The following is a 23,674-nucleotide window of genomic DNA, read 5'->3' on the forward strand; positions in this document are numbered from 1 at the left end:
TATATTATTATCTCTCGTACTGTCGGAAATCTGGATTTTCTAATTATGTATTCTCGTATACGTCTCGGCGATTGAGATTCCACGTTTCAAGACTTATCTCGTGCATGTCCAGGATGTCTATTGTTATCAGCGTTTTTAAATTTTGATAGTACTACTTACATTAATTATATTTGAACCTTGATAAAATATTTACACATGGTACTATAAGTAGCAAAAAGCTCAGCAAAAATTTTTGCTACTGCAACAAAAGGTTTTGCTATTATTGCAAAATTATAGCTCTTGCTGTAAAAAAATGTTAGTTACCTCATATTTTACGAATAGATTTGCTATAGTAGCTTGTATACCCGCCGTCACAATTCAGGTTCACAATTTGAAAAACGGGTATTATGCAAGGTAATTAATAATTGAAATCTGATATGTTAATTAGAGGTGATATATGTATACATATATATAATAATTCAATGTACAATTGGAAGGGTAAAAGTCATAGTGGTCAAATTTTTTTAAGTTTTTTCTCGCGTGCATAGATGCAATCTATACAATATATAAATTGCATCTATGCACACGAACAAATATTATTAAAAATTTGACTTACATCACTGTGATCTTTACCCCTGCAATTATGGTTTACTTTAGTTTCAATTCACGAATTAAATTTTAATTATGAATTAAAACCGGTGCAATTCACAAATTAAAATTGATTTTGTTAATTATACCTGCTTTAAATCACGAATCTTTATGAATATTTTATTATCAGAACCGTAGATTATCGATTTCTCTTAATAATTTCGATATTTCGAGCATATTGAGGTATAAAAATCGATGCGGGAGGATAGTAACGGCACACACCGCATCGTTCGACTTGAGGTCGCCCGACATATAATAAGGAAACGATCTCGAGGCACGTACCCGTGACCCCAGAGCGATCCTAAGGCCTGCACGACGCGCACTTCGTCAACGATCGTCACGCCGACTTTACATACGTTTGAACTCGACAATGCACGGGTTAAACGATATTACATACGCATTCACGGCGCGTACCGCGAGCTCTGCCCGGCGGGGTTAAAGCGGAGATAAATCAGTGTAACGTTATTACGCTTCATAGAAATCGTAGCCACTTCTGAATCCATTAAGATCGCTGTTATTTCGTAGCGGAATTCTTCGAGGCCGGAGATGTAAAGACCTTTTGGATGCCGATGAGAGGGGCGGTGGTGGTCGCGAGGGGGCCGGGCGAGATCGAGAGGGCGGTTGACTGATCGTGGACGATTCGTCAAAAGGTTCCCATGGGCACATATGTACGTGCGCGCGTATACGCGGCTTTGAGGCACTTCTGAGGGACCTTATGCGCCCATCAGAGGACGCGTTCCACGGTTACGTACGCGCGTGGGCCCTTTGTCATAAAGGTGAGTCAACCTGCACGGAATCGGGTCGTCTCCCGACAATGGATTGATTTAGTGCACTTGTGTTTGAGGTGGTCCCGAAATGCCTCTGACAGCTCTTAGATGTCCACGCACGTAACACATACATGCATACACATATCGCCTGATACAAGAGAACGCAGAAATTAATTTTAAAAAAGATTTTATTATATTATAAATACAATATTCCAAGCTGCGTTAGTATCTCGTGACAATTCTCTTTTGCTGCTACTATATACATATATAATTATATGTGCAAAAAATTATAATTCGTGGTGTCTTTCTTATTTATATTCAATAAATATGTATAATTATATATAGGACAATCAAATTGTATTTCTGGCTAATTAAAATAATACAATATTCTGCAGGCAGAGTATATTTTAAAGATAGAATTTACACACGAATACACGATTATAAATATTTTTACAAGCCCTTGGCGAAGTTGTCCTATGCATGTGTTCTTCACATTACCTAACAGATGAAACGGCCCTGATCCACTAAAGAGAAACGCTTACGCACGTACGTATGTGCGTGCTGACGAATGGCTGACGATGCCAGGCATCATTTCTTCGTCTATTATATAATGCTACAACGTGTCGGGGTTCGACGTACCTTCCACCCACATGTACACACACGTACACAGCCTCTTTTCGAGATGCGCTCAGAGAAACCCCGGGGGATTATCGTGCGATCGGATGCGCGGTCACGCGCGCGCGTGTACGACGCGCTTCTCCCGTGACTCCACCTGCAAATCCGGGCCGCGCACGGATTTGAAACGCGTCCGTACGTATCGTCGGTGGCTGAATAGCGGGGATCGATTAGCGTAACGCGCCGAGAATTTTACGGGACGAACGCGAAACCGTGGCTGTCGATTACGTTCACGTTCCATTTCGTCCGTTTCGTTAGCGTGAGCGCGACGATACATTTTGGAGAGTGGAACGCTATACTTTTTTTTAAGAAGAGCTTGATTTAGCGGAATTAAAACGAGATGACCAAGAGAGATGTTTCATATTGCCGATGGACGTGCTACCAGGGAGACTGATGGGTGATAATAAATATCGATTTTAATTTTTCACGTTGGACAGTTTAAAGCCTTTGATTTATAGGGCAAGGATGGATAATGTGCGCCGTTCGCGGTTATACACGCGCCCATTGTGTCCTATACCCGCATCGCGCATCGTAGAAATGGATGCTTTAATTATTGAGAGAAAAATGGACGCTAGGAACTGACCATTTTTTTTTCAAAAGCGCGAGTGCGCGCGCTATGAGAAATAGATTGTGATTTTTCAGGATCATACCGTGGAACCGGCTCGACGATCCTCGTTATTCTTTTTGCCTCTGTCCGAGGCTTTATGTTGAATGCATCTGTCCATTTTTTTCAGACTGCCATTTTCCCCGTCGTTTTTTTTCCGCCCGGAGAGTCGCTATTTTTTTTCGGTTGAATCGACACCTGAAAATTCCCGCCGACATCTCGTCGCGGAATTATTAATTACCGCGTCGCTGCACGTAACGCGCCCGATCTGCGTATCTCCTTCTCTCTCTCTCTCTCTCTCTCTCTCTCTCTCTCTCTCTCTCTTGTTCTCTCTTTTTTTCCGTTGCCTGGTCTCGAATTTCGAGGTATGTACGTACGTACGGCTGTTGCAATCGTCGCATTCCGCGCGCTCGATTGCTCGACACGAGCGAACGAAACGCGGCCGTTTGCACGGCGTCGCGTTGCGTCGCGTCGCATCGCGTCGATGGGACGGGGTTTACAGGATTACATCGACGTGGAAGCGCGGCGTCGCACTGCACATGCTGGAAGACCATCCTGCGCGACAGTATGAAATTACTTTTGTCAAACAGAGACTCGCGACCGGGGGGTCGGATTGAGTTTAACTCGGGAAGCTGCGTCGGATAAATCGGAGCGATGTTTCTGGCGTGAATTCAGTTGGGAAACTGGAAAAAAAACGAGACACTTTGCGACGCTTGAGCTTGTCGTGATAACTAGTATTTGAACACTAATCTGATATTTATTTATTGAACGTAATAATGAATTGTATCGTTGTTATATATATCATATTAATCAGGCTGTTAATTATTTTTCAATAATTAGATCAAAATTAATGTCGACGACTGATAGATTAAAGTAGAGACTGTAACTTTTACGTTCCAACAATGCTTTGTAAACAAATTTCGATCGAAATCTGGTCTAACTCCGCGTGGCCGAGCATTGTTACGGGACCGGAATTTTTTAATCCGCTAGGCACTGGCGGAACATGCTCGTTTAACCAAGCCGAAGACTTGAGGGGGTTGAGGCGGATTAAGGGTCCGATGAAGTGGTGCAACCTACGATCGGATTTCACGAATGAGTTCACTGTGGCTCTAGCCGACAGCTGGCGAAAAGTGCGCGCTTCGCTGCGAGCGAGCAGGTTGGCCTGCAGCATTTAATCCGCATTTTGATCCCGAGGCAGGAACGCTCCTTCGGATTAAAGTCGACGTTGCTATTTATGTCGGATATGTTTTGAACCACGACGGCGATTAAAATTCACGATAGCGAAACGCTCTTAACTCTTAACGAGGCACTTTGTTGTTGTATCGTATGCATCTCGTTCGCAAATCAGCTTTTAGCTTTTCTATTTGCGAATGTACAATTCGTGTATTGTTGAATGAATTATTTCAATTTCTAACACAACAGGTTCTCTTAATATTTTTATTTATTATCATTTATTTTCTTCTATCTCTCGATCTCCTTCATCACTTATTATTTTAGACGAGATCTTTCAACGATTGCACACACATATGACACACGATTAATGCTCTGCCGAAAAACATTGCTGAATTGTTTCGCAGCTTTTCTTGGATATTCTTTATGCGATTGGATAAGAGGGAGTAGTCTCGACCTCGTTAAGGGTAGGACAAACAATTGTTTTCGACGCTCGTCTGGCGAGCGATACGACTGGACATTGGATCGTACATCACCCGATGACAAAAGTCGCGTGTTTTTGCGAGAGGGAGCCGAATCCGTGAGGGATGATCTCGATGCTTCAGAACGAGGTATTGAAAAATGAACGGTTCATCGGTGCACTCAGCCGATCGGCTCAAAACATGGTCGTACCCTTTGTCAAAACCTCCGCGTTGGTTCTCATTTTTTTTCATAGCGCCGACAGCGAAATATATTCCCGTTAGGAGCGAGCAGAAAAACGGAAACACACGTTATACCGGGGCAAAGTCTACGCCGGAATAATTCCATTAATGAATACGGTATTAAGTAACACGTGAAGAGAATATGCCGTCGGGTGATCCAGCAATTTGCCGGCGCGGCATAAAATTTCTGCTCGGCGAATGAAGCAGAAAAATCGGAGACAAAGCATCGGCGAAGGTGACGTGATTAGCGGAGAAGAGAGAGAAAAGAGGGCGGACGAGAGGGATAAAAAAATGCGTTAACATCGCCTCGGTATATTATGTGTGTGTGTGCACACGCGTGCCTGTACACGCGAGTATGCATACGGGACGAGTCGCGCGCGCTCGGTGCGAAGCATAAACCGAGGCATAAACCGAGGCGGGGCGAGCGTAAGGCATAAAACGCGAAATGCAACGCTATGCTGGGTGACAGATGCCATTTATTAACACTGTGTGCAAGTCGCCGTGTACCGCGACCGTGCGCCTGGTGCGGATATGGACTCGTCGTACTTTGCCCAGGCATGGCCCGCGAATCGGCGAATGTTCCTGATCGCTGTCGCTTTTTCCACCTTCCCCATGGCACGGGCAGTTTTATTATTCATTCTATACGCGTCGTGTCGACAGACGGTGTAGAATCGCTCGGAACGTTCGTCGACATCACGCGAAATTAGCTTAATTTATTTCAGAGTTCCACAGAGTCTCGTGATCGGTAACCTTACTACGTACGCTTTGAATTTTTTTTACTTCCATCCCGAAATATGTAATCCATAAAATTGAGATACATCATGACCCTTTTAGTCGTATTATTAATCGTGATATGTATATTTATGAATGAGAAATATATTCAATAAATTGCGGTGGATTCTGTGCAGAAAAAGCCAGAAAATGATGTATCGCTGAATAACATAATTTAATATTTTTAATTTAAAATATAAATTCAGATTTCTTTCAGTTATAGTTACGATACCTATAGAATTTCTCTTTATTTTAATTAAACAATTGATTTATGTCTTTTTGTAAAGCGTAAGTAATGAAGTACAAATTTTGAACATATATAAATTCTTAAAAATATATACTCTTAAATATATAATACATCAAATACCTCTATATAGGTACTTGCTTTATTTGTTACGTCACTTAAATAATATCTAATATTCTTAAATTTTTTGCTTATTATTATTTCTTCTCTGCACGTATTTTCTCTACTGTTGCGATGCACTATTGGGAGCTTTCATTTTCTATTCACCTCCCAACGGGAAATTCTCGTTACCGCGAAACAAGGATAGACTTTCCAAGAGATAAAATATGTAGACGCACACTTGGCGCAGCGAGCTCGATCAAGAATTAATTATGACCAGCCTAATAAAGCCACGTCCTTTGCCTGTCCACTAACAACTTTCTCCACTGTTCCCGTTCTTCCTCACAAAATCTAAGATAATTGGAGTTTATACGACGTTTTAAGATAGACTATTTCTAAATTCTATCTTCTCTGCTTGAAATGTGTAAAGTATTGGTACTGATTTTACCTTATCAAAACAGTTTACATTAAAATTAAAAAATTTCTGCAATTGCATTTTTCAGTCTCTCTCACTGTTAGTCATTTTCTAACCTAGAAAACTCTTTTATCTAGAAAACTAACTAACTTTGGTACTGCACAATTCTAACAGTTGTACTAAACAAGATATCCATTATATATATAACGTTCCAACGAGGTTTGCCATGTCCAAGATATCCGAGTTGACATTTTACGAGTGCGAAATCGTCGATAGTTAGATTCTCCGGAGGGAGGTTTTTCGTAACGCCGGGGTTAGTAGAGCTACCCAGGCTACCCTCATCTCCGCGACACGGGAATTAAATGCATTTTACACTCTGTTTCTCCGCCATGAGCGGGGCGCGCCGGCTCGACCCTCTAATGTCCGGTGACTTGGCAAAGTGCTAAGATGACCGAGGCATCAATCTTCACGCTTTCTCACTTTTTGTCAAAAACCAGAGTAGGGTAACATCTTTCGTTTTCGGTCATCCCCCGTTCATTGAGAGAAAGAGAGAGGGAGAGAAGGGGAGAGAAAAAGAGAGAGAGAGAGACAAAAAAAGATGCTAGTTGATGCTTAGAGAGAGGTTTCGTCGTTCCGTGGTTTCGGGCATCCTCCACGAACTTCCGGTCCCGAGACGTTGAAAAATCACGCCCGTCTCACCCTTCGCATCCGCTTCTTCGAGCGTGACGCGTCCAAAAAGGAGCGTGCGCGTGTGTAACGCGGGAGCATGTGTGACGTGTGATAAATAATCTCATGCACCTACGCAACATTTACGAACATTTGAACGGATTCGACTTGCAACCACAATATTTTCCGCGAAATCTTATTTCGTATCACTATTCCTGTATTCATGGTTGATTCTCTACGCTCGAAGCGTGTAATACTTTTACCGCTACTCTCACCCATGTCGCTGCTCTCTATTTATTCCGCAGATATTGTACGGATTGATATGCTCCTGCATGGTTTAGCGGTGCTTTAAAAATTCATAGCGGAGATTGCGGCGACGCTGCCGCGTCGTGAAAATCCGATGCGAAGGAATGGCGTCCCCCTATACGCCACTCCCGACGAATTTCCATGCAGCATAACCGTCGAGAGACACTAGCGCTTTATTTTCGAAAACATGAATGGTCGTCGCGCAAGTTCGCCACGTCGTCGCGCGGTCTCTTATTCCGAGTTTCCTCGCGCGGCGTCGCGCATAAAATAAGTATTATGCAGAATACGGGTGGATATTCTCGCGGCGACGGCGGCGGCTGCCCTCTGTCTCGCCCTCTCGTGCTCCCTGGCTGCTCCGAAGAGATATCCGGGGGCACGGAAACTAATAAGAACATATGAGATACGCGAACCTTCCGAGCAATAGACCCCGGGCAATCGCTGAATTCTCGCCCGAAGAGAATCACGCTTCTCTCGTCTCCTTGGCGAGAGGATCTCTGCCCTTTCCTGGACGCGCGCATAAGAAAGTAGGTAGGAAGGATGAAAGGGGCGCGTGCGAGAGAGAGAGAGAGAGAGAGAGAGAGAGAGAGAGAGAGAGAGAGAGAGAGAGAGACAAGTAATGTTCATTGACTTGGTCGCCTTGGTAAGGTCGCCGGGGGCGTCAAATAGGGGGAGGAGATGGCGGTCGCCGTAAAAAATCGCACCACCGACCGCGAGTCGAGGCAATAAGTTTCGTTGGTTTATCGCCGACGCTTCCATGAAGAGGCCGCAATGTCGAATCGTTGGCAGTGACCGCACGTCGGTCGCTGATGCGCAACCAGCTCGACGCGTATAGTATATTGGGTGATGCGATCCGGCAAACTGCGCCGGAGAAGGCTGCGAGCCTTGCGTACGGCGACACCGCCGCCGCCGTCGACTCCGGCTGCGTATATCACCGTACGTTACGCACTATTCGCATCCGCGACGCACAGGACGGATGTTTTTCGAAGCGCATGCCGAGAGGAAAAAAGTAAATGCCGCTGCCGCGCCGAGCGGGCGATACGTTTGAATACGGTGCGCCGCAAATCGCACTACTTCGGGATATATACGCTCTGACATTTTTATGGCCCTTGCCACCGCGTTCTCGAGCGAGAGAACTCTTCGTGCTCCGCGTGCCTACATTGTGCGTCGATAGCAGCTGTAAATCGAGAATGCCGGTATCTTTTTTCATTTTTGCGCCCACGAGGGCGGGCACACGCGTCGCGAAGATTTAGTCGAATGCGGGAACAGATTTGTGGTCGGAATACCTGCACATCGTGCATTAAAGCGGCTCTTCAATCTCTCGATTGCGGTATTAACGTTTTCGAAAATAATATACGACAATATTCATAGGGGGAGGAGATGGCGGTCTTCGACTTGACCAGTAGGTAATGAGGTAGAAAATAATATAATTATAATTTTTATGTTCGCGATATTATAAACAAAACTTTAATTATTGCTCGATAAAACTTGTATTGAGGCAGTAAATCTGACCATCAGAGTTTGTTGTGTATTGACGTGCAAAATCGATTTTAGCTTGTCGTTGACACGCTAGACGAGAAACAGGCTAATCAACTTGTCATTTTTGCAAGTGTATTGTCCCATTATTTCTTGACTATTCAGCGGTAGATTGAAACGGTGGATTATTATTTTCCAGATTGACCACGCAATGCATTATTGTCTAAGTTTTAATTATTTTTGTTGATTAATTTTGCAAGTTTTTCTCAAGCGAGTTTGAACAAAAGAATGAAGGACTGTCACGACCTTTATCTTCGCGACACAGAAAAAGGATTTGCCATAACAAGTATGTAGACGGTTGTATTCGTGCTCCATAACCGGAAGACGAGTGGATAAGTCTTGGCTGTTTCACCAAGTAAATATTTTGTTCACTTTACTGCCACCATCCGAGCCACACCGACGGCCATTCGCGGAAAGAGCAGCAATATGTAGCAGTTCATCCCGAGAAAAGAGGAACGATACGTACCAGCACTTTTTGGTCTCTATGACTGCACTCAGGATTAAAGAACTCTTACACATTTCATTTGGACGGTGACCCAAAGTTGTACATTTTCCATTCGTGAATCACATGAATCTTTTAAAATATTTCATTTTTGGTCTTTATATTAATCTTTATATTAATATTGGAAATATGTAATCGTGGCTAATAAGTTTACCTAAGATAGTTGTCTTGTGACAATCATATCTAAAAAGTTATTATCATTAAAAAAATTAGTTGCGTTTTTACTATTTATCTGCTTACATAAAAATTATACATTCTGATAGATGTGCACTAATGCATGTATATTATCGCTACAATGAGCCAGTTGTAATATATAATCTCAACTCCTAAACACACAAATTTTTTTGACAATATAAATATCTATCGTTTTAATTTATTTGTAATTAATTCATCTGCATGCACCGCTAATTACATGCTTATTTACGCTGCGTTAGTCGCTGTGCGAACGCGGTGGCGACGTCGGTTTCACGGTACGTTTTCGCGGCGCGCAAGAAGAAGAGGATTTGTCGAATACAATATAATTAATCGTCATATGGTTCAGCGCAAATGAGGAGCGTAGAGGACGAGAGAAACGGGCGGTCGTGCGTGCGTGCGTGCATGGCGGTCCAGCCGGATGTACCTACGGTAGCCGGTAATGCCGGTAGTCCTGACAGTCAGGATGAAGGGAGGCCGGCCGACCGCAAATTAATCCTCGAGAAAAATTCCGGCTGCGGCAATATTCCCTTTCGACGCCGCGTCAGAGGCGAGGACGCAAGTCCTCCTGATGTGGATGTTGGCGAGGGACAGCGAGGGGTCGACGGGGCCTCACACAGAGAAGAGTAGAGAGGACGCTGACCGAGGCGTGAGGCTTAATCGAAGTCTCGACCTTTAAGGTGGCAAACGTGGTTCCGTGCGCGGGCGACATTATTTATTTATTTACGTCACATTCAATTACGGCCGCGAGACCGCAAAACTGATTGCGCGCCGCACCGTTGCCGCGCGACCGGGATTCGCGACGCTATTTGCATGCAAATTCTTTCCAGACGCGATTCCGCACGCGGAAGAATCCGCACCGTGGCGAATCGGGACCGCGCGCGTGCGAGCGGGTACGTAAGGTATTCGTTATGGTCCCCGTACTCACGCGCGTCGAGTGGTCCCCCCTCACCTTCGACCCCGGCGTTTCGACCCCCGTTTCCCGTCGTCGCCCTCTTCGCCTGGTCGTGTCATCCTTTATTGCTGGCGACTCGGCGGTCTTTAGACGTCGCAATCGCGCCTTCTTGAATTATTAACTCTTAATCCTTTACTGCATATTGCAGCCGTGGAATTTAATCTCGTCCCGGATGCACTCACATTGTTTTCGCGCGGGGGATTGAATAGGGCGGTAACAGCCGCGCGATTTCTGAGCTCGCGACGAGCCGTTGAAACGACGCGTAATCGTTCTCGAGTCGCAAACACCCGCGTGTTGTTTTCGATGCGTGCGTACGGGTCAACAAACACGGAGAGCTGTTAAACGAGCCTGCGCTACTAGGCGGGTAGTGACGGACAAACAACCGTATCGACTTTAAAAAGCTCCTACACCGTGTATGTACACACTTTGCCGAGAGTAATGAAATATATCGTTTTCGATTCTTATTTTCTGCTACGATCACACACGGCAATACAACATCTATCTTTGGACCTCGTTAGGTGACGCTTGTTTTTCAAATACGTTATAGCTTCTAGCTCTCGGAGGTGCAGCGTAGACACGTAAAAGAAATTGCATGTTTGTCAGTAACTTCATTTGAGTATTGCTTGCTTATGAATAACCACGAAAACTGTTTTCTCCATTAATCTAAATTTATTTAATTTGTTACGTAAAGTACCATTAAGAAAATTTTGTCTGTTTACGTGAGAGAAAAAGAAATTTTACCATCATACAAATCGCTATATTAATAATTTTACGGAAACTGTAAAAAATTATTACGTATATCTTTTCATCTTGTTAGGCACTTTAGTAAAGCGACGCGCACGCTACGTGATGTCGCACGCGCGTAACATTATTTCCGTCTACAAAAGACGTGCCGCCGGCAGCGTGCGGGTCCCTTGGCCGAATAAAACTGATAATACAAGAAAGATCCACCGAGGCACCCGTCACCCGGGGCGCAAGATGCCGCTGACAATAATCTCGTTGTAAACATTTCGTAACAGCATAATTGCTTGTTCGAAGTCAAGCGTGCCCCGATTTCCTCTCTCCCGCACCCTCCGTCGCTCCTGTTCTTTTGCGTGTCTCGCGGAGAAAGAAGCGCCGGGGGTCCTTTTAAATTGGCGACTTTTTCGGTCAACAATCGACCCTTCCGGAAGGTCGATAGCGACCGCCTCGCCTCGTCCCGTCTCGTTCGCTCGATCCTCGGCCCGCGAACAACCCCATAGACACCCTACGGCTATGCTATAATGGTCACGGGTTGCAAGGGCTGAAAGGAAGCCGCCCTCGAACGCATCTATATACACATCTATAATACACGTATGTATAACGACGAACGCTGCGGAGAGATACGTACGCGACCACGAATAGAATTTAGCTTTCCACCCGGGTCTTCAAAGGAACTGGCGGATTCGGGTGGTTTAAGGTGAGATTTCGCGTTTCCCAGGTCTTTTTTTCCACCGATGTTCCCCCATTTTTGCGAGCAACGAGACGCCTTTCAAAGGGAAGAGAACCTTGTTTGCCGCAAACGCGCGTATGCGGCTGACTTCGGAATCCGTTCTCGGGCGCAGGGGGAGACAATGTCGATCCTTCAAACGGAAACGTTACCTGCCTGCTGCATGCTGTAATTACGCGCCGGATTAGCAAAGACGGAGATACGTCTGGTTTTTACGCACTGTTTGCACCGAGCATATACGAAGGGGTGCATATTGAAGTGTTCGTTGTATTTTATTCGTGCATCATATGTCATCTACCGTATAAGGTTTGACATGTACTTAGTACGGATAATTTTCAAAAACCAGAATATTTATGTAAATTCGTGGATAAAATTGTTGATGATAAAAATTATCGTGAATAATAATCCAATAATGCATAAAGGCTAGTTATTGAAAGCAGCAGAAGCTGAAAAGCATTTTGCATTTAATCTCGCGAACGCGCGTGTTTTGATATAAATATTAATTTCTCCTTTCATCAGTCGTGCTGCAATTCGTGGCGTAGCAGCGGTTGCGTGTAATCGCGAGAATTTTATCATTTGCGTATGTATGACCCGCACATACGCTGTCGATTTTTGACAGATGGAAGATGGCCCCGACAGCAGCACGTGTTACCAGCACGTGCGTATCTGAGGGTGCGAAAGTAAATTTCGATTAACTGCACTGTCACGCGTACATCGTGATACTTGTGTCGGACCACACACAGAACAACTATCACTACAGTTACATTCGCTATTTCGATACGCATGGTGACTCATTAATTTCTATTTGCTTTATACTTTTCATGCTCGTAAATATTATTTAGAATTTAGATAGTGCTTATCTTTTAATTGGAAAATAGAACAAAGAAAGTAATAGAAAACTCTTACATCTCCTTATCTTATTAATATCTCTCTTATAAGTAAAATATTTTATAAGTAAAATAAAATTTATTTGTTGATTAAATTTATGAAGTGAAATGGTCTTGCCATTACTCCTCCTCTCAAGATAAAAATGAATTCGTATTACCCCTGTTATTCTCGTGTTCGTAATGGTGTTTTTGTAGGGAACGCAAGATAATTCGTTTACCCATTCAACGTTTCACCGGAAAAAAAATCATCTCCATTCCTCAACAGTCACCGACGTCGTCTAAAAACAGAGGATCCCTCTCTCGATCGTTTTTCCCTTTGACATCTTGCTATAGCTCACTGACGAATGCGAACCTCTTATCATCGTGCGCCGATAAGCCGGAGTTTAGTCAATATTTCTCTTCTCGGCGTTCTCTCTCTTCGATTTTTATCATCTTAGTCAGCTCTCTGCGGAATTCCCGAGAAAAACGTACGCGGAATGTTAGAATTTCGGAATTTAAATCTCCCCGGGGGGAAGTGAGGTCACTCCGATATAGCCACTCTTTCTCTTTCTCTGCCTTCCCGCGTCTCCTCCCCGTGTTACTTTTAAACTTCCGCCGATATATCATGCGAGAAACGGGCAGCGGTCAGTTTCTGCATGGATATCGCGCACGGACAGCGCCGGGCTCCCTATAAAATACGTCCAAGCCATTAATCCCGAATAGAAGGAAAATATTCAGGCTGGCGCTGAACGACCGCGGTACGTAGCCTTAATATGAATACAAAAGCAATATAATTCCGCGTCTATTATTTATCGCCGTCGTTGGTCGTCGCGCGTCGCGGGTCGCGCTTTGCGTTTGCGCAAAAACACTTGGAGCGCGACTGCGATGCGTTTCGAGTGCGTCAAAGGGTCGTTTGAACGCCCTGCCGATGACGTTATCGGGAATTGTGAAAGGGATTAACACCTTGCCCGCGCAACCGTCAATCGTTCTCTTTTGTTTCTTGTTTTATCGAGGCCCGGAGCACCACCACCGATGCAGCGGACGGAAAACAAACGCCGGAGCTCGTTCAATCGGCCACCGATGTTTATCCATTTTCCTCGGTCTTCCGTTGAATTTTGTACGCGCTTTACTGCCCGCTTGTTACATCAAAGCCGCGGGAAATTGCGCGACCGAGTTCGCAATACGCACGGTCCTGTTCCTTGTCGCTGTGTTCGCGAATTATTTTTTCCCGGGATTTCAGGGTGTTTGTTTTCGTCCTGCTGTGAAATGTGAACTGTGAAAATATTTAAATAAAATATCCGTACACAAAAATATGTATCCGTAACCGATCTCATAGAATGAAGACCCATTTAATGCTGCTTTACAACGTTGAACATTCAACATTTACTTTAATGTAGAGCTAAAAGAATTAGGAACTCGAAAATATCGTGCAAATAATGTATACTTTACGGCAGTTTTCCATTTGCGATTCCTGCTCAACAATCCGTGAGCCGATGTCTTCGCATAATTTCTGAAATAAAGGACCTGTCAGCGCATTTTTGCGTGGATTATAGGCGAACCCTCTAAGACATTAACGTCGATTCTCTTGGCGAACGACGTCGTTCCCAGCGGAGTATCGGCATTATCGCGTCAGATCGGGGTCATAACCATCGCGAGGTATTGTCGCTTACCGATTTTCGTCAGCAGCTATTCCAAGTCTAGCCGTGGCTATTGACACCATTTTCTTGGTGTAATTACTGGAAAGGCTGCGCGCGGTGATTTCACCGGTTCCTCACTCCCGACTTCGCCCTTCCTCCTCGCCCGTTGCCATAAGCACGAGGCTGCTACCACGGCGCTATATCCACGAGGGTGTTGAAGATAACTAATCCCTGTTACCGTCGGCGTTACGTTTTACGTTGATTGCGTCAACCCTTCCCCTTCGGCCAAGTACCCCGTTGGACAGGTCGTCACACTTATCTCCCGCAGAGAGCGGGGGTAGCTTTCGGTGCTTTTAGCCTCGGATATATCCGCGCGCTCTCGCCGCACAACCCGGGGATTGTCGGGATGCTACGCTTGTTAACAACATTGTTAATTTCGGCTCCGGGATCGTCGCTTTAACGCCCAGCCCTGATTAGACATCTCGCTCTCGCGGCTTGATTAGAATTGGCAAATCCAACTGAGCGACGCGCTTTGCCTGATGAGGCGACAATGGTCGCCGTTAGTTGGTTGCGATTGTAATATGTAATTGCGTGATTCGGTCTGTCTATACGCGGAACGTGCATTTGCGAACAGAACGCGGTGACAATAAAGTCGCGATTGTAGTAGATCGCGAATAAAGGTCCTGAATGTAAATCGCCAAGTGTCGCCATCCAAAGCTGATCGATTTATTTGGAGAATGTCTATTAAATTGTCGATTTAGGATTTATATATCTCATTGATTTGACTCTACTTAAATTACTTACAAGATTTTAAAATACGTAACACAAAACTACTAACAGAATTTTCTCTTGAATTTCTTTGGCGATTCCTAGCTCTGCAATATATTGACATTGTTAAATTTTTCTTTTAGTTGTCAGAAAATAAAAAAGATATAACTTTAGAACATATAATTTTACATATTATGTATTGCCGCAAAACTATGGTTTTGAAATATTTTGATAATTTTATATGTCGAAAAGAATAAGATAGATATAACAGAACCATTTGACATACATGCCGAACAATTTCGAAAATTAACGCTATTTAGTGCCCTCTCTCTGTTCTTCTCTTCTTCCGTAAGCCGCGCAACCCGACGCCGCTTAATCATCGATCAGGAAATTGGGGCTTTGTTCTCGGGACGCCCCAGGCCACCAGGTATCCTCAACGCTGCGTGTACGCAGATCGACACACGTCTGCCCGAAGGGCGAGCCTGTTCCTGTCACCAATGTCCAGGCTAATTACGATTTCCATGCTCGAGTAAATTAATAAACTCTGTAGTCGCCTGTCCTCGACACGTCCGCGGATCGAACGCGATCGTTCATGCACAGCTTGGAAAAATCGGCTCGCCAAATAACCGGACGATCGGTCACGTGGCGGCACTGCTTGTGCATCCAACGTATTATTGACATCAGGCAATGATCGTGACAGTACGTAAATTATGTCTCGTCAATTTCTGTATTGCATAATTGCTTGGTATTATATTATATGCGTTGATACAATGCTACGTAATGTACATTACATCTCATTCTCTCACGCTCTCCGTATTATATCCTACATCCTACATCCTACATCATACATATATGATCTGGATTATAAAAAGAATAAAAGAGAATTAAACGCGGATATTATTTTGGAACATACAGGAAAAAAAAGAAGAATTTTACCCCGATAAACAATATTGAAGTCTAATTCTCTGTTGGATTTTTCAAATTGAATTTATTGCACGAAAATTTTATTTATTTGCTAATACGATTGTTGGATGTCGAAATAAAAGATAATCTTTTGATCTAGAGCAAGTACAGTTGTAAATTCGTTGAAATAAATAAAATTTTACCGTGTTTCTCTCAGTGATGACAAAGAACGGACGATTTTTACGTCGCCGAATGCTAAGTGGAAGACTTATGCGGACAGCGACGGACATTAAGAGTAGCGTTTAATCTTCACCTATTCGTCTGCCATGGAATATGTCCGAATCAATCATGTAGACACGACTACTTAGTGGCCCTTCCGCTAACGACGAGCCATTAATTGGACAGCAATTAATCCGAGGGAAGGAGAATCGTATATATACGCGCAACGTAACGTTATAAATGACACATCATTGCGCCTCGAGGACGATCCATTTAGCTTTTTCTTAAGCACCGTCATTAGTTCCAACGCCCGCCTTTATCAGGACTCTTCTTTTTGTCTTCGTATTACCGCGCTTCGCCATTAAATCGCCCGAAAATCCGTTTCAAGTTCGCAAGACAGCATACTTCTGTCGCCGACCTCGGAAACGTATCCACATTCGTAGATACCTTGCATTAATTCTATACATCCGTTGCATTAACGAGAGTACATTTATTTTTTTCGCTGTACACGAGTAGCATAGAAAATATTTTGCAAAATTCTTTCTAGTATTTTCTAAATAATATTTTCTAAAATATCTTTCGCCTTGAACAGCACTCTTGAAGAGTAAGGTATTTCGACTGACATATTCTTTATAACGAATATCAGAGATACTGTCATTCGCATTTCTCTCTCCCCAACTCTCTTATTCCGAGTACGCAAGTCGCATGACGCATAGCTGTATTTTCTCTTAAAATTTTACGCCTTCTACGAGACGTACGTTCGTGTGACACCAGGCGATACGAGCGTGCCATTTCTCGAAGCGATAATATACATTTTCCACAGGAAGATCCTTTCTCGCTTTCCGCTTCGGGCTTCACCCCGCGAGGAATACCGTTTTTCCATTCTGATGCCGGCGCATCCCGACAGCTCTTGCGAAAACGCCAAAATGCGTTTCTCCTCTCGCACACAGCGCGTATCGTTTTCCTTCTGCCGTCGCTCCCGTTCGCTCCGCTCGAGGAGGATCGCGTACTCTCAATCCACTCGGAACTCGAACTATATCCACGCTTTCTACGAGGGGCACGAATGTTGGGTAGGTGAGGGGCAGCAAAGGGGGCGAGAGGGCGAGACTTTCGCTAAAGGCAAGGGGGAAGGAGGGCCCCGTGCGCGACAATCCTTTCAAATCCTTTTAAGTCCATTCTTCTAATTTTATGCTCGCCAGCGCGGATGCGTCTTTTACGAGTGTCTCGAGGCATTCGCCCCATCAAATCAACGGGGGCTCATCTTTCTCGCCGGCACGTACTGTCACGCGGATTTATTTCCTCCATAAGTGAATTACAGAAAATATGTCGCGCCCCTGCGCCATTCTTGCGCTCCTGTCTTCCGTCCCCGTCTCTGCCATCATACCTCATGCAGCCATCTCGCCGAGGGACGCACGCATCGTGTCCCAGGAAACAGTTGTTCCGCTATTGTCTCCACCGGGTGTAATTGGGCGATTAAATTTCGTTACGGATAGCGAATTGCAGTATGTCTCATGCAATAACACGTAATATACGCGATTATGATTTTGTGCGAGGACGTGCATTATCCAGCGGCGCACATGCGACTTGCCGTAATATGGAATATTCATAAATAGTTGTTTGCAACAATTTGCGACGCAAATGCAATCACGGCGGACCTCGTATTGCAGCAAATGCATCTCCATAAATAGGTAACGCGAAAATGGATCAGTTACACGGTCGCGCGTTGATTTTTAGAACCCTTCGGTGGAATTATTAAATCGATGCGCGCGCGATATCGTGTAATTTCAACGCGCGCTGCCATCGGTCTGTCAAATGTAATCGGCACGTGGCAAAATTCGGTTATACGCCGCGCGTTGCGACGGGCATACCGAAACGACGCGACGATGTGATTTAAGTGAAATTTAGCAAGTAACGCGGAACGAAATTTTCATCCGCCCCGTCGAAACGCAACCCGGACTCATGGCGTTTTAATAGCCGCGTTCGGCTTGTTTTATGTTATGCTTTTAACGGGACGCGACATCCGTCGCGCCGAATTTTCCCGGCGAATGAAATCGTCATTAGTTTGCGCTCTCACGCTCTTCCGCCGTAGGACTAGGATTAGACCGCCTTCATTGGATTTTCCGAGTTTTTCCAGCGGTCCGGTAAATCCTATCTTCCGCCTAACGATGATTCGATGTACCGTCTGTATCCGAGCGCGGTCTGGTCAATCGGGTTACCATAATATTTTCGTGATTATCCTTAGGTTTCGTCCACACACGAAAATCTTTCTTGCGTAATTTCAAAGCTCCATACATCGTTTTCATCGAATAAGGAATAATTATTCACGCTTTTATGATAAGGATGCCTAAAAGTTCGATTTTAACTTCTTATTTGCAGATATTAAAACTTTTAAATGTCAAATTTATTAAAATTATTTTTTATTAATTTAATCATGTCTTGAATTTAACAATTTTAATTAAGATGAAAGGGATTTATATTCGAATTGTAACAAAATTAAATGAAAATTGGCTCGTTTGTAGAACGCTCCAAAAATAGAATATTTATAATATCTTCGTGTAATATTTTTCAATTTTGAAACAATTATTGACAATTATATATAGAAAATATTATTTAAATATGTCATAAATTACATATTTATGTAAAATATAAAAAATATACAATGATCATATTGCATGAATCACACTTATTATATCGGCATGAATTCTGTTGTTTAAAATATTTATTATGAGTTCTTAGTCACACGCATATAATTATATTAATATAAATAAAAAAATTTCACGCAATAGCGATTATATAGAAATATATAGTCACCCTTATATGTTTACAGCCTTTCTAACCCTATGTCAGAGCCCGGGAAAAATCAATGGACGAGACGCGTGCGAGCGATACCACAAATACGATAATGATTCCCGATAATGATTCAGGGTTGCGGGCGGCCGCGCGATGGTTTTAAACATTTTCACACGGCGGCGCCGATGCCGTTTTGAATTCCTCGAGGGATGATCGCGCTTTGATGAGGGTGAGAACGCCCCGGGGGTTAACTCGTATTTCACGTGAGGCTTGTTGTCGGGTGATAGGCATTAAAATGGCGAACGGTGCGCATCGATCAAAGCCCTGACAGATTTTAGATTGCTCTTGCGCGACGCGACGCATCGTGCCTACGTCGTTTCGACGTTTTCGTGACCGCGCGAGACTTCATACACCGGAGAAATTCTCTGCAAGCGGAGCTAAAGAAGGAAAGAGAGAGAATGGCATAAATCGTCGTGTGTGTGACGGATCGTCATGTGCGCGATTATTTAAATCGCGAGCGAACCGAGATCGTTATGCACTCGTTCGCGATCCACTAGATGAAACGTCACGATACGTTAACCGAGCGCCGACGCGACGGGCGCGAAAACACGCGGCGGACCGTTCTCCGGCGAGGCTGCAGTTTTAAACGGCCGTAAAAATCGCTGGGCTTGTTTTTGATTTTTCCCTCGACAATACAATCCGTCGGGCTTCGCAAGGGCTGATGCCGGTTGAATTTATCTTGAACCGAGTAATTTATCTCTGATTGGAGATTTTATTGGTATTACGTCCCCCCCCCGCACAGTCGAGTGCTTTTTAAAGTCGGCCATTGGCTTTTTATTATTATTATCACAAACACGATTGAATGCGCGCTATGTAGATATAAAAAGTGATAGAAGATGTAAATTATAAAATTTTCATGATAACATAAATGATTGAAAAAAGAAGTATAAATGGAGTACTATCATTTTTTATATCTTTAAATACAGTTACACACCTGAAGCATAAAATTAATTTTTTATTATAATATATTTTCTAAATTGGATCTACACTGAATCACTATATGATCAGGCTGCGACTATATATACGTACTTCATCGTCCTAAGTGTGTTGCCTCACGCACATTGAAAGATAAACGCGAGCGCACATATGTAGAATTCAGCAGCGGCAACGAGAATATGCGGCTTCGACGGCCGGAGCCGATCTGACGATTTTGGTATTTGCTCCTTCCAGACGACCGGACGCTGTCAGGCTGCATGAGGGGTTCGGATGGTATGCTATTATCATGCGTGACTATTGTCGGACAGCGAGAGTTACCTCAGTCCTTTGAGCGGGACCGATATGAGCATATTTGAACTCACGCGCACACAGCCGGTCTCCCGTCGACATCGGCTCGTTCTGGTATTCGGGCTACGAGGTGTTTGAATTTAATCAACTCGCTCATGCGTTCGAGATGCGACCGTCGCGTGAACTCGCACTCAAAGCCCGATTAACATCAAATACCATTATGGCGGTTATTGCGCGTACTTGGTGGCGTGGGCTTTATATGAAGGAGGACAAACGCAGATACGACATTCAAAAACATGAGCGAGCGCATTATCGAATTGAAAAGATATTACAAGTTTTTCAATTTTGAACTTTATTTCGAAGTCCGTCTTTATTTCTGAGAATCAGCCTTGTGTTAATTATATGTGATTACACAAATTTTACAGGAGACAATTTTTAAAAGGCGAAGAAAAGGTTTTGAAACACGTCAATTCTTTCGTAGCAGCTAGTTTAAGTCTCACGATTAAACAGTATCTCCCATGTTGAGCATGACTAATTAAAGATCCCTCTTGTACGCACGGTCGAATCGAAGGCAGTTTAATTTTTCATTGCCAGATACGGCGATCGCGGCGCGAATTAAAAGTCTCGCTTTCCATCCCCTAAGGAAGTATGGCGCACGGTGACAGATAAGCTTTTTCTATCTTTGGTCCATTGTCGGAGAGCTGCAGCGGAAACATTGACTGATCGGCGAGACACCCTTGGAATATATAATTACCAACCCCCCTCGGTTGCGACTGTCAACCACCGCCGCTTTCCTCCGCCTTCCTCCGCCTTCCTCCGCTGTTCTTCTGCGACCCGCCGCGCACGAGCTGCTCGCTATCACACCCCACTAATAGGGGATGACTGCAGTGTGACGTCACCAGAACGAACGAACAGTGAACGAAGCGGAGGGAAGGAGGGAGAGGAGCCGCGTGATTGATTGGCCCATTCAAATGCTTATGAACGCTCGGTCGTAGAAGGAGAGTCAGAAGTTCGTTGGTAGCTGATTGCTCTCCGGCAACCTACACCGGCAGGACCGATCAGTCTTTCGATTGTCATACGCGAAGATAAATAAATTATCGTCCGAGGATGTCGATCCTAATCGAACACGGTTAGCGGCCGACATACGTCATCTCAGCCTGGGTACAAAGAAGACGTTTAGATCACTAAACAATCGTTCGAAACGATAAATTGTAGCTCTGCCTCGCGACGCGTCTCGTCATGTATTTAAGTGACAGCGGCAAATATATATGATCATCTACGATGATCGGTATAATTTATTATTATTTTCGACTTTTTATCACAGATAACTATAATTTTGTTTAATAGACGCGAGTAATAATTTCTCTTTGTCTTTAATGATTTTCTCTGTGGTCATTCAGTATTTAGAGACGCACTAGTGTATATTAATTTATTAGTAAACTGAAACCATAGAAATATTTAATGCTTCCATTGTTAATGCGATGTGCAAGATTAACGAAAATATACACTGTTCGTAAATAATTTCCGACCATTATAACGTTTTCTCTATAATGGACCCGCGTTTAATCGCGTCCCCGGCAGTTCAATATCGAATGCGAAATAAGCATCGTTTATATATTATTTTAAATGCTTCCCAAGCGACTGGAGACGTCCAATGTCATCAGAAAGACAGGAAAGCGTGCGAAAATGCGACGATCATTTTCGCGGGTTTGCAATTGTTCATCAACGTTGATCGACCGCGCAGACTATTTTTTTGCCCGTGAGCACACGAGCCGGTTTGATTAATTAATCCATCTCTCGCGGAGTCGAAACGAGCCCGCGACACGCGGCGAGTGTATGGAATTCCGGTTTGAATGCATATTGGTAGCAGCAAATGGCGGGGAAGGGGTGGGATGGGGCAGAGTTTGAAGCTTTCACGAGGGGAAATCAATATTTCGTGTGTCGGCGGATTGACATGAAATATTTTCCGATATTAGTGCTTATTACCTGCGCGAGGATAGGTTTAACCGGACGCGAAAAATGAAAGAATCTCTCATTCCCTTATTCAAATATTCATGCGCGTCCGCTCTTTTTTGGAACCGGGGTTTTATAATATCTCTCGGAGTCATTTGTTTTACCTTCGATTGTTTATTTGGTGCGGTGTTTAGAATCACAGTATATAAGTAACTGTGGTTTTAGATTTATATAGATAGTCTTTCGATTTTACAGAATCAATATTTAGGAGAAGAATCGTATAAATTTTTATATTTTATGCCCAATATAAATAATTCTTCCATAAAATTACATATTAATTTTTTCTATGATAAATACGGTTCCTATAATTTTGTAAAAATTTAGTTAGACAGAGTAAATGCGATTAAAATACGAAATGCGAAATATTTCACGATGTTACGTCTTCACAAAGTGATACGTGTTACAAACAAACATTATCCTTTCAGTCGCAAGCCCTGTTACACACCATATTACGAACCTATCTCCGAAGTAATTTGGAGGAGCTCTCCACTTACTTAATCTTGTCGTCGAGGAAATCTACCGTTGAGTTCCGCTGTCCGGTGATCGAGCAAATACGTTTACGGAGCGCACCTTATCGACTTTCTGGACCCTGCAACATCAAGAGACCGGTAATCCATCTAATCCTTCAAACGGTATTTCAGGCGGAAGAGTTTTTTTTTCTCTCCGTACTCTTCCGGAGCTCTCCGTACACTTCATAAACAGCGCGTGAGATTTCCTCGTGTAATTGGATCGGAACGGAAGGGAAAACTCGAATCGACAACAGAGCATGAACGTTCCCCTATACGTACGCTATACACGCTTTTTTTTCTCTGTCTACATAAAAAGATGCGATGGACATTAAGCGATTCTCGCGATGGGCGATGGTCCGCGAACGATGGGCGAGGATTCATGGGAGCGTGAATGATCGAGGGTCGTGCAATTCGCGAGCGTGACCACGATTATTCCGAAATTTGGTTATGCGTAATGCGATTCGCTCTCCTCTCCCCATCCGGAGAGAAAGAGAGATCCCGTTATTTACTTCGGTAATCTTATATAACGGATCACCCGGCCCGTGTCTTACTTTCTCTCCTCCGTCTCCAGGGGTTGATACGAATTTACTTAGAGGGCTGATTTTCCCGCCAGTAGTTTTCTGTCCTGACTGACCGGTCATTTGTCCGGAACCTTATCGCACCCCAGGGACCGGCCGAAGAAACGGTGGCTTGTACCCGACGTCAAATGCATTTTCGCAAAGCGCTTGTTCTTTCTTCGGTCGCCTTGGGAAAAACAACAACGGGAACGAAAGAACCGTGACAGTAGTGACTTTAAACTTGACATAAACGGACACGCCATTGACGTTAAAGACAATTTACGATTAGCGATTCAAAATGGCTATTTTTCCAGTTGGACATCCAGGTGATTCAAGACAAAACTCGTTTCTAAGCTAAAATGCAAACACTTATTTTTGTTCCCTTAGATAATTTTGCATAAGCAGTCACATAACAACTGTCATTTGCGTAATA

The 23,674-nt window shown here is 43.9% G+C and overlaps 1 long non-coding RNA gene across 1 annotated transcript in view; it reads right to left on the reverse strand.

The window, feature by feature from the left end:
• Positions 1–22,664: 22,664 nt before the first annotated feature.
• The window catches only part of LOC143905943 (uncharacterized), a 63,192-nt gene continuing 62,182 nt past the window's right edge, over positions 22,665–23,674 (reverse strand). The window contains exon 4 of the long non-coding RNA XR_013259386.1: positions 22,665–22,764. This is a non-coding gene — a long non-coding RNA (uncharacterized LOC143905943). The remainder of the gene's footprint in view (positions 22,765–23,674) is intronic.

This window comes from Temnothorax americanus, unplaced genomic scaffold (assembly GCF_048541705.1).
Source record: "Temnothorax americanus isolate GAGA-0224 unplaced genomic scaffold, ASM4854170v1 Scaffold7, whole genome shotgun sequence".
Taxonomy (NCBI): Eukaryota; Metazoa; Arthropoda; class Insecta; order Hymenoptera; family Formicidae; genus Temnothorax; species Temnothorax americanus.